Below are 16,127 nucleotides of genomic sequence, written 5' to 3'. Positions count from 1 at the left end.
CTCTGGTTTTAGAGCAGCTCTGCTGACCTGGTTCTCTGGCTCTAAAGCAGCTCTGCTGACCTGGTTCTCTCCCTCTAAAGCAGCTCTGCTGACCTGTTTTCTCTGGCTCTAGAGCAGCTCTGCTGACCTGGTTCTCTGGCTCTAAAGCAGCTCCGCTGACCTGGTTCTCTGGTTTTAGAGCAGCTCTGCTGACCTGGTTCTCTGGCTCTAAAGCAGCTCTGCTGACCTGGTTCTCTCCCTCCAAAGCAGCTCTGCTGACCTGGTTCTCTGCCTCTAGAGCAGCTCTGCTGACCTGGTTCCCTGTCTTTAAAGCACCTGACCTGGTTCTATGGCTCTAAAACAGCTCTGCTGACCTGGTTCTCTCCCTCTAAAGAGCTCTGCTTACCCGGTTCTCTAAAACAATTCTGCTGACCTGGTTTTCTGCCTCTAAAGCAGCTCTGCTGACCTGGTGCTCTGGCTCTAGAGCAGCTCTGCTGACCTGGTTCTCTGGCTCTAAAGCAGTTCTGCTGACCTGGTTCTCTCCCTCTAAAGCAGCTCTGCTGACCTGGTTTCTCTGGCTCTACAGCAGCTCTGCTGACCTGCTTCTCGGCCTCTAGAGCAGCTCTGCTGACCTGGTTCTCTGGCTCTAGAGCATCCCTGCTGACCTGGTTCTCTGGCTCTAAAGCAGTTCTGCTGACCTGGTTCTCTCCCTCTAAAGCAGCTCTGCTGACCTGGTTTCTCTGGCTCTACAGCAGCTCTGCTGACCTGGTTCTCGGCCTCTAGAGCAGCTCTGCTGACCTGGTTCTCTGGCTCTAGAGCAGCTCTGCTGACCTGGTTCGCTGGCTGTAAAGCAGCTCTGCTGACCTGGTTCTATGGCTCTAAAGCAGCTCTGCTGACTTGGTTCTCTGGCTCTAGAGCAGCTCTGCTGACCTGGTTCTCTGGCTCTAAAGCAGCTCTGCTGACCTGGTTCTCTGGCTCAAAAGCAGCTCTGCTGGCCTGGTTCTCTGGCTCTAATACAGCTCTGCTGACCTGGTTCTCTCCCTCTAAAGCAGCTCTGCTGGCCTGGTTTCTGTGGCTCTACAGAAGCTCTGCTGACCTGGTTCTCTGGCTCTAGAGCAGCTTTGCTGACCTAGTTCTTAGGCTCTAGAGCAGCTCTGCTGATCTGGTTCTCTGTCTCTACAACAGCTCTGCTGACCTGGTTCTCTGCCTCTAAAGCAGTTCTGCTGACCCAGTTCTATGGCTCTAAAGCAGTTCTGCTGACCTGGTTCTCTGTCTCTAGAGCAGCTCTGCTGACCTGGTTCTCTGGCTCTAGAGCAGCCCTGCTGACCTGGTTCTCTGGCTCTAAAGCAGTTCTGCTGACCTGGTTCTCTCCCTCTAAAGCAGCTCTGCTGACCTGGTTTCTCTGGCTCTACAGCAGCTCTGCTGACCTGGTTTCTCTGGCTCTACAGCAGCTCTGCTGACCTGGTTCTCGGCTTCTGGAGCAGTTCTGCTGACCTGGGTCTCTGGCTCTAGAGCAGCTCTGCTGACCTGGGTCTCTGGTTCTAGAGCAGCTCTGCTGACCTGCTTCTTAGGCTCTAGAGCAGCTCTGCTGACCTGGTTCTCTGGCTCTACAACGGCTCTGCTGACCTGGTTTCTCTGGCTCTACAGCAGCTCTGCTGACCCGGTTCTATGGCTCTAAAGCAGTTCTGCTGACCTGGTTGTCTGGCTCTAGAGCAGTTCTGCTGAGCTGATCCCTTGGCTCTAAAGCAGCTCTGCTGACCTGATTCTCTCCCTCTAAAGCAGCTCTGCTGACCTGGTTCTCTCCCTCTAAAGTAGCTCTACTGACCTGGTTTCTCTGGCTCTACAGCAGCTCTGCTGACCTGGTTCTCTGGCTCTAGAGCAGCTCTGCTGACCCGGTTCTTAGGCTCTAGAGCAGCTCTGCTGACCTGGTTCTCTGGCTCTAAAGCAGCTCTGCTGACCTGGTTCTATGGCTCTAAAGCAGCTCTGCTGACCTCGTTCTCTGGCTCTAGAGCAGCTCTGCTGACCTGGTTCGCTGGCTCTAAAGCAGCTCTGCTGACCTCGTTCTCTGGCTCTAGAGCAGCTCTGCTGACCTGGTCCGCTGGCTCTAAAGCAGCTCTGCTGACCTGGTTCTATGGCTCTAAAGCAGCTCTGCTGACTTGGTTCTCTGGCTCTAGAGCAGCTCTGTTGACCTGGTTCTCTGGCTCTAAAGCAGCTCTGCTGACCTGGTTCTCTGGCTCAAAAGCAGCTCTGCTGGTCTGGTTCTCTGGCTCTAATACAGCTCTGCTGACCTGGTTCTCTCCCTCTAAAGCAGCTCTGCTGACCTGGTTTCTCTGGCTCTACAGCAGCTCTGCTGACCTGGTTCTCTGGCTCTAGAGCAGCTTTGCTGACCTAGTTCTTATGCTCTAGAGCAGCGCTGCTGATCTGGTTCTCTGCCTCTACAACAGCTCTGCTGACCTGGTTCTCTGCCTCTAAAGCAGCTCTGGTGACCCGGTTCTATGGCTCTAAAGCAGTTCTGCTGACCTGGTTCTCTGTCTCTAGAGCAGCTCTGCTGACCTGGTCCCTTGGCTCTAAAGCAGCTCTGCTGACCTGGTTTTCTCCCTCTAAAGCAGCTCTGCTGACTAGGTTCTCTCGCTCTAAAGCAGCTCTATTGACCAGGTTTCTCTGGCTCTACAGCAGCTCTGCTGACCTGGTTCTCTGGCCCTAGAGCAGCTCTTCTGACCCGGTTCTTAGGCTCTAGAGCAGCTCTGTTGACCTGGTTCTCTGGCTCTAAAGCAGCTCTGCTGACCTGGTTCTATGGCTCTAGAGCAGCTCTGCTGACCTGGTTCTCTGACTCTAAAGCAGCTCTGCTGACCTGGTTCTCTGGTTTTAGAGCAGCTCTGCTGACCTGGTTCTCTGGCTCTAAAGCAGCTCTGCTGACCTGGTTCTCTCCCTCTAAGGCAGCTCTGCTGACCTGTTGTCTCTGGCTCTAGAGCAGCTCTGCTGACCTGGTTCTCTGGCTCTAAAGCAGCTCCGCTGACCTGGTTCTCTCCCTCCAAAGCAGCTCTGCTGACCTGGTTCTCTGCCTCTAGAGCAGCTCTGCTGACCTGGTTCTCTGTCTTTAAAGCAGCTGACCTGGTTCTATGGCTCTAAAACAGCTCTGCTGACCTGGTTCTCTCCCTCTAAAGAGCTCTGCTTACCCGGTTCTCTTAAACAGTTCTGCTGACCTGGTTCTCTGCCTCTAAAGCAGCTCTGCTGATCTGGTGCTCTGGCTCTAGAGCAGCTCTGCTGACCTGGTTCTCTGGCTCTAAAGCAGTTCTGCTGACCTGGTTCTCTCCCTCTAAAGCAGCTCTGCTGACCTGGTTTCTCTGGCTCTACAGCAGCTCTGCTGACCTGGTTCTCGGCTTCTAGAGCAGCTCTGCTGACCTGGTTCTCTGGCTCTAGAGCATCCCTGCTGACCTGGTTCTCTGGCTCTAAAGCAGTTCTGCTGACCTGGTTCTCTCCCTCTAAAGCAGCTCTGCTGACCTGGTTTCTCTGGCTCTACAGCAGCTCTGCTGACCTGGTTCTCGGCCTCTAGAGCAGCTCTGCTGACCCGGTTCTCTGGCTCTAGAGCAGCTCTGCTGACCTGGTTCGCTGGCTCTAAAGCAGCTCTGCTGACCTGGTTCTATGGCTCTAAAGCAGCTCTGCTGACTTGGTTCTCTGGCTCTAGAGCAGCTCTGCTGACCTGGTTCTCTGGCTCTAAAGCCGCTCTGCTGACCTGGTTCTCTGGCTCAAAAGCAGCTCTGCTGGCCTGGTTCTCTGGCTCTAATACAGCTCTGCTGACCTGGTTCTCTCCCTCTAAAGCAGCTCTGTTGGCCTGGTTTCTGTGGCTCTACAGAAGCTCTGCTGACCTGGTTCTCTGGCTCTAGAGCAGCTTTGCTGACCTGGTTCTATGGCTCTAAAGCAGCTCTGCTGACTTGGTTCTCTGGCTCAAAAGCAGCTCTGCTGACCTGGTTCTCTCCCTCTAAAGCAGCTCTGCTGACCTGGTTTCTCTGGCTCTACAGCAGCTCTGCTGACCTGGTTCTCGGCTTCTAGAGCAGTTCTGCTGACCTGGTTCTCTGGCTCTAGAGCATCCCTGCTGACCTGGTTCTCTGGCTCTAAAGCAGTTCTGCTGACCTGGTTCTCTCCCTCTAAAGCAGCTCTGCTGACCTGGTTTCTCTGGCTCTACAGCAGCTCTGCTGACCTGGTTCTCGGCCTCTAGAGCAGCTCTGCTGACCTGGTTCGCTGGCTCTAGAGCAGCTCTGCTGACCTGGTTCGCTGGCTCTAAAGCAGCTCTGCTGACCTGGTTCTATGGCTCTAAAGCAGCTCTGCTGACTTGGTTCTCTGGCTCTAGAGCAGCTCTGTTGACCTGGTTCTCTGGCTCTAAAGCAGCTCTGCTGACCTGGTTCTCTGGCTCAAAAGCAGCTCTGCTGGTCTGGTTCTCTGGCTCTAATACAGCTCTGCTGACCTGGTTCTCTCCCTCTAAAGCAGCTCTGCTGACCTGGTTTCTCTGGCTCTACAGCAGCTCTGCTGACCTGGTTCTCTGGCTCTAGAGCAGCTTTGCTGACCTAGTTCTTATGCTCTAGAGCAGCGCTGCTGATCTGGTTCTCTGCCTCTACAACAGCTCTGCTGACCTGGTTCTCTGCCTCTAAAGCAGCTCTGCTGACCCGGTTCTATGGCTCTAAAGCAGTTCTGCTGACCTGGTTCTCTGTCTCTAGAGCAGATCTGCTGACCTGGTCCCTTGGCTCTAAAGCAGCTCTGCTGACCTGGTTTTCTCCCTCTAAAGCAGCTCTGCTGACTAGGTTCTCTCGCTCTACAGCAGCTCTATTGACCTGGTTTCTCTGGCTCTACAGCAGCTCTGCTGACCTGGTTCTATGGCTCTAGAGCAGCTCTGCTGACCTGGTTCTCTGACTCTAAAGCAGCTCTGCTGACCTGGTTCTCTGGTTTTAGAGCAGCTCTGCTGACCTGGTTCTCTGGCTCTAAAGCAGCTCTGCTGACCTGGTTCTCTCCCTCTAAAGCAGCTCTGCTGACCTGTTTTCTCTGGCTCTAGAGCAGCTCTGCTGACCTGGTTCTCTGGCTCTAAAGCAGCTCCGCTGACCTGGTTCTCTCCCTCCAAAGCAGCTCTGCTGACCTGGTTCTCTGCCTCTAGAGCAGCTCTGCTGACCTGGTTCTCTGTCTTTAAAGCAGCTGACCTGGTTCTATGGCTCTAAAACAGCTCTGCTGACCTGGTTCTCTCCCTCTAAAGAGCTCTGCTTACCCGGTTCTCTAAAACAGTTCTGCTGACCTGGTTCTCTCCCTCTAAAGCAGCTCGGCTGACCTGGTTTCTCTGGCTCTACAGCAGCTCTGCTGACCTGGTTCTCGGCCTCTAGAGCAGCTCTGCTGACCTGGTTCTCTGGCTCTAGAGCATCCCTGCTGACCTGGTTCTCTGGCTCTAAAGCAGTTCTGCTGACCTGGTTCTCTCCCTCTAAAGCAGCTCTGCTGACCTGGTTTCTCTGGCTCTACAGCAGCTCTGCTGACCTGGTTCTCGGCCTCTAGAGCAGCTCTGCTGACCTGGTTCTCTGGCTCTAGAGCAGCTCTGCTGACCTGGTTCGCTGGCTCTAAAGCAGCTCTGCTGACCTGGTTCTATGGCTCTAAAGCAGCTCTGCTGACCTGGTCCCTTGGCTCTAAAGCAGCTCTGCTGACCTGGTTTTCTCCCTCTAAAGCAGCTCTGCTGACTAGGTTCTCTCGCTCTAAAGCAGCTCTATTGACCAGGTTTCTCTGGCTCTACAGCAGCTCTGCTGACCTGGTTCTCTGGCCCTAGAGCAGCTCTTCTGACCCGGTTCTTAGGCTCTAGAGCAGCTCTGTTGACCTGGTTCTCTGGCTCTAAAGCAGCTCTGCTGACCTGGTTCTATGGCTCTAGAGCAGCTCTGCTGACCTGGTTCTCTGACTCTAAAGCACCTCTGCTGACCTGGTTCTCTGGTTTTAGAGCAGCTCTGCTGACCTGGTTCTCTGGCTCTAAAGCAGCTCTGCTGACCTGGTTCTCTCCCTCTAAGGCAGCTCTGCTGACCTGTTTTCTCTGGCTCTAGAGCAGCTCTGCTGACCTGGTTCTCTGGCTCTAAAGCAGCTCCGCTGACCTGGTTCTCTCCCTCCAAAGCAGCTCTGCTGACCTGGTTCTCTGCCTCTAGAGCAGCTCTGCTGACCTGGTTCTCTGTCTTTAAAGCAGCTGACCTGGTTCTATGGCTCTAAAACAGCTCTGCTGACCTGGTTCTCTCCCTCTAAAGAGCTCTGCTTACCCGGTTCTCTTAAACAGTTCTGCTGACCTGGTTCTCTGCCTCTAAAGCAGCTCTGCTGATCTGGTGCTCTGGCTCTAGAGCAGCTCTGCTGACCTGGTTCTCTGGCTCTAAAGCAGTTCTGCTGACCTGGTTCTCTCCCTCTAAAGCAGCTCTGCTGACCTGGTTTCTCTGGCTCTACAGCAGCTCTGCTGACCTGGTTCTCGGCTTCTAGAGCAGCTCTGCTGACCTGGTTCTCTGGCTCTAGAGCATCCCTGCTGACCTGGTTCTCTGGCTCTAAAGCAGTTCTGCTGACCTGGTTCTCTCCCTCTAAAGCAGCTCTGCTGACCTGGTTTCTCTGGCTCTACAGCAGCTCTGCTGACCTGGTTCTCGGCCTCTAGAGCAGCTCTGCTGACCCGGTTCTCTGGCTCTAGAGCAGCTCTGCTGACCTGGTTCGCTGGCTCTAAAGCAGCTCTGCTGACCTGGTTCTATGGCTCTAAAGCAGCTCTGCTGACTTGGTTCTCTGGCTCTAGAGCAGCTCTGCTGACCTGGTTCTCTGGCTCTAAAGCCGCTCTGCTGACCTGGTTCTCTGGCTCAAAAGCAGCTCTGCTGGCCTGGTTCTCTGGCTCTAATACAGCTCTGCTGACCTGGTTCTCTCCCTCTAAAGCAGCTCTGTTGGCCTGGTTTCTGTGGCTCTACAGAAGCTCTGCTGACCTGGTTCTCTGGCTCTAGAGCAGCTTTGCTGACCTGGTTCTATGGCTCTAAAGCAGCTCTGCTGACTTGGTTCTCTGGCTCAAAAGCAGCTCTGCTGACCTGGTTCTCTCCCTCTAAAGCAGCTCTGCTGACCTGGTTTCTCTGGCTCTACAGCAGCTCTGCTGACCTGGTTCTCGGCTTCTAGAGCAGTTCTGCTGACCTGGTTCTCTGGCTCTAGAGCATCCCTGCTGACCTGGTTCTCTGGCTCTAAAGCAGTTCTGCTGACCTGGTTCTCTCCCTCTAAAGCAGCTCTGCTGACCTGGTTTCTCTGGCTCTACAGCAGCTCTGCTGACCTGGTTCTCGGCCTCTAGAGCAGCTCTGTTGACCTGGTTCTCTGGCTCTAAAGCAGCTCTGCTGACCTGGTTCTCTGGCTCTAATACAGCTCTGCTGACCTGGTTCTCTCCCTCTAAAGCAGCTCTGCTGACCTGGTTTCTCTGGCTCTACAGCAGCTCTGCTGACCTGGTTCTCTGGCTCTAGAGCAGCTTTGCTGACCTAGTTCTTATGCTCTAGAGCAGCGCTGCTGATCTGGTTCTCTGCCTCTACAACAGCTCTGCTGACCTGGTTCTCTGCCTCTAAAGCAGCTCTGCTGACCCGGTTCTATGGCTCTAAAGCAGTTCTGCTGACCTGGTTCTCTGTCTCTAGAGCAGCTCTGCTGACCTGGTCCCTTGGCTCTAAAGCAGCTCTGCTGACCTGGTTTTCTCCCTCTAAAGCAGCTCTGCTGACTAGGTTCTCTCGCTCTACAGCAGCTCTATTGACCTGGTTTCTCTGGCTCTACAGCAGCTCTGCTGACCTGGTTCTATGGCTCTAGAGCAGCTCTGCTGACCTGGTTCTCTGACTCTAAAGCAGCTCTGCTGACCTGGTTCTCTGGTTTTAGAGCAGCTCTGCTGACCTGGTTCTCTGGCTCTAAAGCAGCTCTGCTGACCTGGTTCTCTCCCTCTAAAGCAGCTCTGCTGACCTGTTTTCTCTGGCTCTAGAGCAGCTCTGCTGACCTGGTTCTCTGGCTCTAAAGCAGCTCCGCTGACCTGGTTCTCTCCCTCCAAAGCAGCTCTGCTGACCTGGTTCTCTGCCTCTAGAGCAGCTCTGCTGACCTGGTTCTCTGTCTTTAAAGCAGCTGACCTGGTTCTATGGCTCTAAAACAGCTCTGCTGACCTGGTTCTCTCCCTCTAAAGAGCTCTGCTTACCCGGTTCTCTAAAACAGTTCTGCTGACCTGGTTCTCTGCCTCTAAAGCAGCTCTGCTGACCTGGTGCTCTGGCTCTAGAGCAGCTCTGCTGACCTGGTTCTCTGGCTCTAAAGCAGTTCTGCTGACCTGGTTCTCTCCCTCTAAAGCAGCTCTGCTGACCTGGTTTCTCTGGCTCTACAGCAGCTCTGCTGACCTGGTTCTCGGCCTCTAGAGCAGCTCTGCTGACCTGGTTCTCTGGCTCTAGAGCATCCCTGCTGACCTGGTTCTCTGGCTCTAAAGCAGTTCTGCTGACCTGGTTCTCTCCCTCTAAAGCAGCTCTGCTGACCTGGTTTCTCTGGCTCTACAGCAGCTCTGCTGACCTGGTTCTCGGCCTCTAGAGCAGCTCTGCTGACCTGGTTCTCTGGCTCTAGAGCAGCTCTGCTGACCTGGTTCGCTGGCTCTAAAGCAGCTCTGCTGACCTGGTTCTATGGCTCTAAAGCAGCTCTGCTGACTTGGTTCTCTGGCTCTAGAGCAGCTTTGCTGACCTGGTTCTCTGGCTCTAAAGCAGCTCTGCTGACCTGGTTCTCTGGCTCAAAAGCAGCTCTGCTGGCCTGGTTCTCTGGCTCTAATACAGCTCTGCTGACCTGGTTCTCTCCCTCTAAAGCAGATCTGCTGGCCTGGTTTCTGTGGCTCTACAGAAGCTCTGCTGACCTGGTTCTCTGGCTCTAGAGCAGCTTTGCAGACCTAGTTCTTAGGCTCTAGAGCAGCTCTGCTGATCTGGTTCTCTGCCTCTACAACAGCTCTGCTGACCTGGTTCTCTGCCTCTAAAGCAGTTCTGCTGACCCAGTTCTATGGCTCTAAAGCAGTTCTGCTGACCTGGTTCTCTCTCTCTAGAGAAGCTCTGCTGACCCGGTCCCTTGGCTCTAAAGCAGCTCTGCTGACCTGGTTTTCTCCCTCTAAAGCAGCTATGCTGACTAGGTTCTTTCGCTCTAAAGCAGCTCTATTGACCTGGGTCTCTGGCTCTACAGCAGCTCTGCTGACCTGGTTCTCTGGCCCTAGACCAGCTCTGCTGACCCGGTTCTTAGGCTCTAGAGCAGCTCTGCTGACCTGGTTCTCTGGCTCTAAAGCAGCTCTGCTGACCTGGTTCTATGGCTCTAAAGCACCTCTGCTGACCTGGTTCTCTGGCTCTAGAGCAGCTCTGCTGATCTGGTTCTCTGGCTCTAAAGCAGCTTTGCTGACCTGGTTCTCTCCCTCTAAATCAGCTCTACTAACCTGGTTGTCTGGTTCTAGAGCAGCTCTGCTGAACTGGTTCTCTGGCTCTAAAGCAGCTCTGCTGACCTGTTTCTCTCCCTCTAAAACAGCTCCGCTGACCTGGTGTCTCTGGCTCTAGAGCAGCTCTGCTGACCTGGTTCTCTGGCTCTAAAGCTGCTCCGCTGACCTGGTTCTCTCCCTCCAAAGCAGCTCTGCTGACCTGGTTCTCTCCCTCTAAACAGCTCTGCTTACCCGGTTCTCTAAAACAGCTCTGCTGGCCTGGTTCTCTGGCTCTAATACAGCTCTGCTGACCTGGTTCTCTCCCTCTAAAGCAGCTCTGCTGGCCTGGTTTCTGTGGCTCTACAGAAGCTCTGCTGACCTGGTTCTCTGGCTCTAGAGCAGCTTTGCTGACCTGGTTCTATGGCTCTAAAGCAGCTCTGCTGACTTGGTTCTCTGGCTCTAGAGCAGCTCTGTTGACCTGGTTCTCTGGTTCTAAAGCAGCTCTGCTGACCTGGTTCTCTGGCTCAAAAGCAGCTCTGCTGGTCTGGTTCTCTGGCTCTAATACAGCTCTGCTGACCTGGTTCTCTCCCTCTAAAGCAGCTCTGCTGACCTGGTTTCTCTAGCCCTACAGCAGCTCTGCTGTCCTGGTTCTCTGGCTCTAGAGCAGCTTTGCTGACCTAGTTCTTATGCTCTAGAGCAGCGCTGCTGATTTGGTTCTCTGCCTCTACAACAGCTCTGCTGACCTGGTTCTCTGCCTCTAAAGCAGCTCTGCTGACCCGGTTCTATGGCCCTAAAGCAGTTCTGCTGACCTGGTTCTCTGTCTCTAGAGCAGCTCTGCTGACCTGGTCCCTTGGCTCTAAAGCAGCTCTGCTGACCTGGTTTTCTCCCTCAAAAGCAGCTCTGCTGACTAGGTTCTCTCGCTCTACAGCAGCTCTATTGACCTGGTTTCTCTGGCTCTACAGCAGCTCTGCTGACCTGGTTCTCTGGCCGTAGAGCAGCTCTTCTGACCTGGTTCTTAGGCTCTAGAGCAGCTCTGCTGACCTGGTTCTCTGGCTCTAAAGCAGCTCTGCTGACCTGGTTCTATGGCTCTAGAGCAGCTCTGCTGACCTGGTTCTCTGACTCTAAAGCAGCTCTGCTGACCTAGTTCTCTGGTTTTAGAGCAGCTCTGCTGACCTGGTTCTCTGGCTCTAAAGCAGTTCTGCTGACCTGGTTCTCTCCCTCTAAAGCAGCTCTGCTGACCTGGTTCTATGGCTCTAAAGCACCTCTGCTGACCTGGTTCTCTGGCTCTAGAGCAGCTCTGCTGACCTGGTTCTCTGGCTCTAAAGCAGCTTTGCTGACCTGGTTCTCTCCCTCTTAATCAGCTCTACTGACCTGGTTGTCTGGTTCTAGAGCAGCTCTGCTGAACTGGTTCTCTGGCTCTAAAGCAGCTCTGCTGACCTGTTTCTCTCCCTATAAAGCAGCTCTGCTGACCTGGTGTCTCTGGCTCTAGAGCAGCTCTGCTGACCTGGTTCTCTGGCTCTAAAGCTGCTCCGCTGACCTGGTTCTCTCCCTCCAAAGCAGCTCTGCTGACCTGGTTCTCTGCCTCTAGAGCAGCTCTGCTGACCTGGTTCTCTGGCTCTAAAGCAGCTGACCTGGTTCTATAGCTCTAAAACAGCTCTGCTGACCTGGTTCTCTGGCTCTAAAGCAGCTCTGCTGACCTGGTTCTCTCCCTCTAAACAGCTCTGCTTACCCGGTTCTCTAAAACAGCTCTGCTGGCCTGGTTCTCTGGCTCTAATACAGCTCTGCTGACCTGGTTCTCTCCCTCTAAAGCAGCTCTGCTGGCCTGGTTTCTGTGGCTCTACAGAAGCTCTGCTGACCTGGTTCTCTGGCTCTAGAGCAGCTTTGCTGACCTGGTTCTATGGCTCTAAAGCAGCTCTGCTGACTTGGTTCTCTGGCTCCAGAGCAGCTCTGTTGACCTGGTTCTCTGGCTCTAAAGCAGCTCTGCTGACCTGGTTCTCTGGCTCAAAAGCAGCTCTGCTGGTCTGGTTCTCTGGCACTAATACAGCTCTGCTGACCTGGTTCTCTCCCTCTAAAGCAGCTCTGCTGACCTGGTTTCTCTAGCTCTACAGCAGCTCTGCTGTCCTGGTTCTCTGGCTCTAGAGCAGCTTTGCTGACCTAGTTCTTATGCTCTAGAGCAGCGCTGCTGATCTGGTTCTCTGCCTCTACAACAGCTCTGCTGACCTGGTTCTCTGCCTCTAAAGCAGCTCTGCTGACCCGGTTCTATGGCTCTAAAGCAGTTCTGCTGACCTGGTTCTCTGTCTCTAGAGCAGCTCTGCTGACCTGGTCCCTTGGCTCTAAAGCAGCTCTGCTGACCTGGTTTTCTCCCTCAAAAGCAGCTCTGCTGACTAGGTTCTCTCGCTCTACAGCAGCTCTATTGACCTGGTTTCTCTGGCTCTACAGCAGCTCTGCTGACCTGGTTCTCTCCCTCTAAAGCAGCTCTGCTGGCCTGGTTTCTGTGGCTCTACAGAAGCTCTGCTGACCTGGTTCTCTGGCTCTAGAGCAGCTTTGCAGACCTAGTTCTTAGGCTCTAGAGCAGCTCTGCTGATCTGGTTCTCTGCCTCTACAACAGCTCTGCTGACCTGGTTCTCTGCCTCTAAAGCAGTTCTGCTGACCCAGTTCTATGGCTCTAAAGCAGTTCTGCTGACCTGGTTCTCTCTCTCTAGAGAAGCTCTGCTGACCTGGTCCCTTGGCTCTAAAGCAGCTCTGCTGACCTGGTTTTCTCCCTCTAAAGCAGCTATGCTGACTAGGTTCTTTCGCTCTAAAGCAGCTTTATTGACCTGGGTCTCTGGCCCTAGACCAGCTCTGCTGACCCGGTTCTTAGGCTCTAGAGCAGCTCTGCTGACCTGGTTCTCTGGCTCTAAAGCAGCTCTGCTGACCTGGTTCTATGGGTCTAAAGCACCTCTGCTGACCTGGTTCTCTGGCTCTAGAGCAGCTCTGCTGACCTGGTTCTCTGGCTCTAAAGCAGCTTTGCTGACCTGGTTCTCTCCCTCTAAATCAGCTCTACTGACCTGGTTGTCTGGTTCTAGAGCAGCTCTGCTGAACTGGTTCTCTGGCTCTAGAGCAGCTCTGCTGACCTGGTTCTCTGGCTCTAAAGCTGCTCCGCTGACCTGGTTCTCTCCCTCCAAAGTAGCTCTGCTGACCTGGTTCTCTGCCTCTAGAGCAGCTCTGCTGACCTGGTTCTCTGGCTCTAAAGCAGCTGACCTGGTTCTATAGCTCTAAAGCAGCTCTGCTGACCTGGTTCTCTCCCTCTAAACAGCTCTGCTTACCCGGTTCTCTAAAACAGCTCTGCTGGCCTGGTTCTCTGGCTCTAATACAGCTCTGCTGACCTGGTTCTCTGGCTCTAAAGCAGCTCTGCTGACCTGGTTCTCTCCCTCTAAACAGCTCTGCTTACCCGGTTCTCTAAAACAGCTCTGCTGGCCTGGTTCTCTGGCTCTAATACAGCTCTGCTGACCTGGTTCTCTCCCTCTAAAGCAGCTCTGCTGGCCTGGTTTCTGTGGCTCTACAGAAGCTCTGCTGACCTGGTTCTCTGGCTCTAGAGCAGCTTTGCTGACCTGGTTCTATGGCTCTAAAGCAGCTCTGCTGACTTGGTTCTCTGGCTCTAGAGCAGCTCTGTTGACCTGGTTCTCTGGCTCTAAAGCAGCTCTGCTGACCTGGTTCTCTGGCTCAAAAGCAGCTCTGCTGGTCTGGTTCTCTGGCTCTAATACAGCTCTGCTGACCTGGTTCTCTCCCTCTAAAGCAGCTCTGCTGACCTGGTTTCTCTAGCTCTACAGCAGCTCTGCTGTCCTGGTTCTCTGGCTCTAGAGCAGCTTTGCTGACCTAGTTCTTATGCTCTAGAGCAGCGCTGCTGATCTGGTTCTCTGCCTCTACAACAGCTCTGCTGACCTGGTTCTCTGCCTCTAAAGCAGCTCTGCTGACCCGGTTCTATGGCTCTAAAGCAGTTCTGCTGACCTGGTTCTCTGTCTCTAGAGCAGCTCTGCTGACCTGGTCCCTTGGCTCTAAAGCAGCTCTGCTGACCTGGTTTTCTCCCTCAAAAGCAGCTCTGCTGACTAGGTTCTCTCGCTCTACAGCAGCTCTATTGACCTGGTTTCTCTGGCTCTACAGCAGCTCTGCTGACCTGGTTCTCTGGCCGTAGAGCAGCTCTTCTGACCCGGTTCTTAGGCTCTAGAGCAGCTCTGCTGACCTGGTTCTCTGGCTCTAAAGCAGCTCTGCTGACCTGGTTCTATGGCTCTAGAGCTGCTCTGCTGACCTGGTTCATTGACTCTAAAGCAGCTCTACTTACCTAGTTCTCTGGCTTTAGAGCAGCTCTGCTGACCTGGTTCTCTGGCTCTAAAGCAGCTCTGCTGACCTGGTTCTCTCCCTCTAAAGCAGCTCTGCTGACCTGTTTTCTCTGGCTCTAGAGCACCTCTGCTGACCTGGTTCTCTGGCTCTAAAGCAGCTCCGCTGACCTGGTTCTCTCCCTCCAAAGCAGATCTGCTGACCTGGTTCTCTGCCTCTAGAGCAGCTCTGCTGACCTGGTTCTCTGTCTTTAAAGCAGCTGACCTGGTTCTATGGCTCTCAAACAGCTCTGCTGACCTGGTTCTCTCCCTCTAAAGAGCTCTGCTTACCCGGTTCTCTAAAACAGTTCTGCTGACCTGGTTCTCTGCCTCTAAAGCAGATCTGCTGACCTGGTGCTCTGGCTCTAGAGCAGCTCTGCTGACCTGGTTCTCTGGCTCTAAAGCAGTTCTGCTGACCTGGTTCTCTCCCTCTAAAGCAGCTCTGCTGACCTGGTTTCTCTGGCTCTACAGCAGCTCTGCTGACCTGGTTCTCGGCCTCTAGAGCAGCTCTGCTGACCTGGTTCTCTGGCTCTAGAGCATCCCTGCTGACCTGGTTCTCTGGCTCTAAAGCAGTTCTGCTGACCTGGTTCTCTCCCTCTAAAGCAGCTCTGCTGACCTGGTTTCTCTGGCTCTACAGCAGCTCTGCTGACCTGGTTCTCGGCCTCTAGAGCAGCTCTGCTGACCTGGTTCTCTGGCTCTAGAGCAGCTCTGCTGTCCTGGTTCGCTGGCTCTAAAGCAGCTCTGCTGACCTGGTTCTATGGCTCTAAAGCAGCTCTGCTGACTTGGTTCTCTGGCTCTAGAGCAGCTCTTCTGACCTGGTTCTCTGGCTCTAAAGCAGCTCTGCTGACCTGGTTCTCTGGCTCAAAAGCAGCTCTGCTGGCCTGGTTCTCTGGCTCTAATACAGCTCTGCTGACCTGGTTCTCTCCCTCTAAAGCAGCTCTCCTGGCCTGGTTTCTGTGGCTCTACAGAAGCTCTGCTGACCTGGTTCTCTGGCTCTAGAGCAGCTTTGCTGACCTAGTTCTTAGGCTCTAGAGCAGCTCTGCTGATCTGGTTCTCTGCCTCTACAACAGCTCTGCTGACCTGGTTCTCTGCCTCTAAAGAAGTTCTGCTGACCCAGTTCTATGGCTCTAAAGCAGTTCTGCTGACCTGGTTCTCTGTCTCTAGAGCAGCTCTGCTGACCTGGTCCCTTGGCTCTAAAGCAGCTCTGCTGACCTGGTTTTTACTTTTCTCCCTCTAAAGCAGCTATGCTGACTAGGTTCTTTCGCTCTAAAGCAGCTCTATTGACCTGGGTCTCTGGCTCTACAGCAGCTCTGCTGACCCGGTTCTCTGGCCCTAGACCAGCTCTGCTGACCCGGTTCTTAGGCTCTAGAGCAGCTCTGCTGACCTGGTTCTCTGGCTCTAGAGCAGCTTTGCTGACCTAGTTCTTATTCTCTAGAGCAGCGCTGCTGATCTGGTTCTCTGCCTCTACAACAGCTCTGCTGACCTGGTTCTCTGCCTCTAAAGCAGCTCTGCTGACCTGGTCCCTTGGCTCTAAAGCAGCTCTGCTGACCTGGTTTTCTCCCTCAAAAGCAGCTCTGCTGACTAGGTTCTCTCGCTCTACAGCAGCTCTATTGACCTGGTTTCTCTGGCTCTACAGCAGCTCTGCTGACCTGGTTCTCTGGCCGTAGAGCAGCTCTTCTGACCCGGTTCTTAGGCTCTAGAGCAGCTCTGCTGACCTGGTTCTCTGGCTCTAAAGCAGCTCTGCTGACCTGGTTCTATGGCTCTAGAGCAGCTCTGCTGACCTGGTTCTCTGACTCTAAAGCAGCTCTGCTGACCTAGTTCTCTGGTTTTAGAGCAGCTCTGCTGACCTGGTCCCTTGGCTCTAAAGCAGCTCTGCTGACCTGGTTTTCTCCCTCAAAAGCAGCTCTGCTGACTAGGTTCTCTCGCTCTACAGCAGCTCTATTGACCTGGTTTCTCTGGCTCTACAGCAGCTCTGCTGACCTGGTTCTCTGGCCGTAGAGCAGCTCTTCTGACCCGGTTCTTAGGCTCTAGAGCAGCTCTGCTGACCTGGTTCTCTGGCTCTAAAGCAGCTCTGCTGACCTGGTTCTATGGCTCTAGAGCAGCTCTGCTGACCTGGTTCTCTGACTCTAAAGCAGCTCTGCTGACCTAGTTCTCTGGTTTTAGAGCAGCTCTGCTGACCTGGTTCTCTGGCTCTAAAGCAGCTCTGCTGACCTGGTTCTCTCCCTCTAAAGCAGCTCTGCTGACCTGTTTTCTCTCCCTCTAAAGCAGCTCTGCTGACCTGATTTCTCTGGCTCTACAGCAGCTCTGCTGACCTGGTTCTCGGCCTCTAGAGCAGCTCTGCTGACCTGGTTCTCTGGCTCTAGAGCAGCCCTGCTGACCTGGTTCTCTGG

This window comes from Triturus cristatus, chromosome 4_1 (assembly GCF_964204655.1).
Source record: "Triturus cristatus chromosome 4_1, aTriCri1.1, whole genome shotgun sequence".
In the NCBI taxonomy this organism is placed as follows: Eukaryota; Metazoa; Chordata; class Amphibia; order Caudata; family Salamandridae; genus Triturus; species Triturus cristatus.
The sequence above is the reverse complement of the archived record's forward strand: the minus strand, read 5'-3'. Positions refer to the sequence as shown.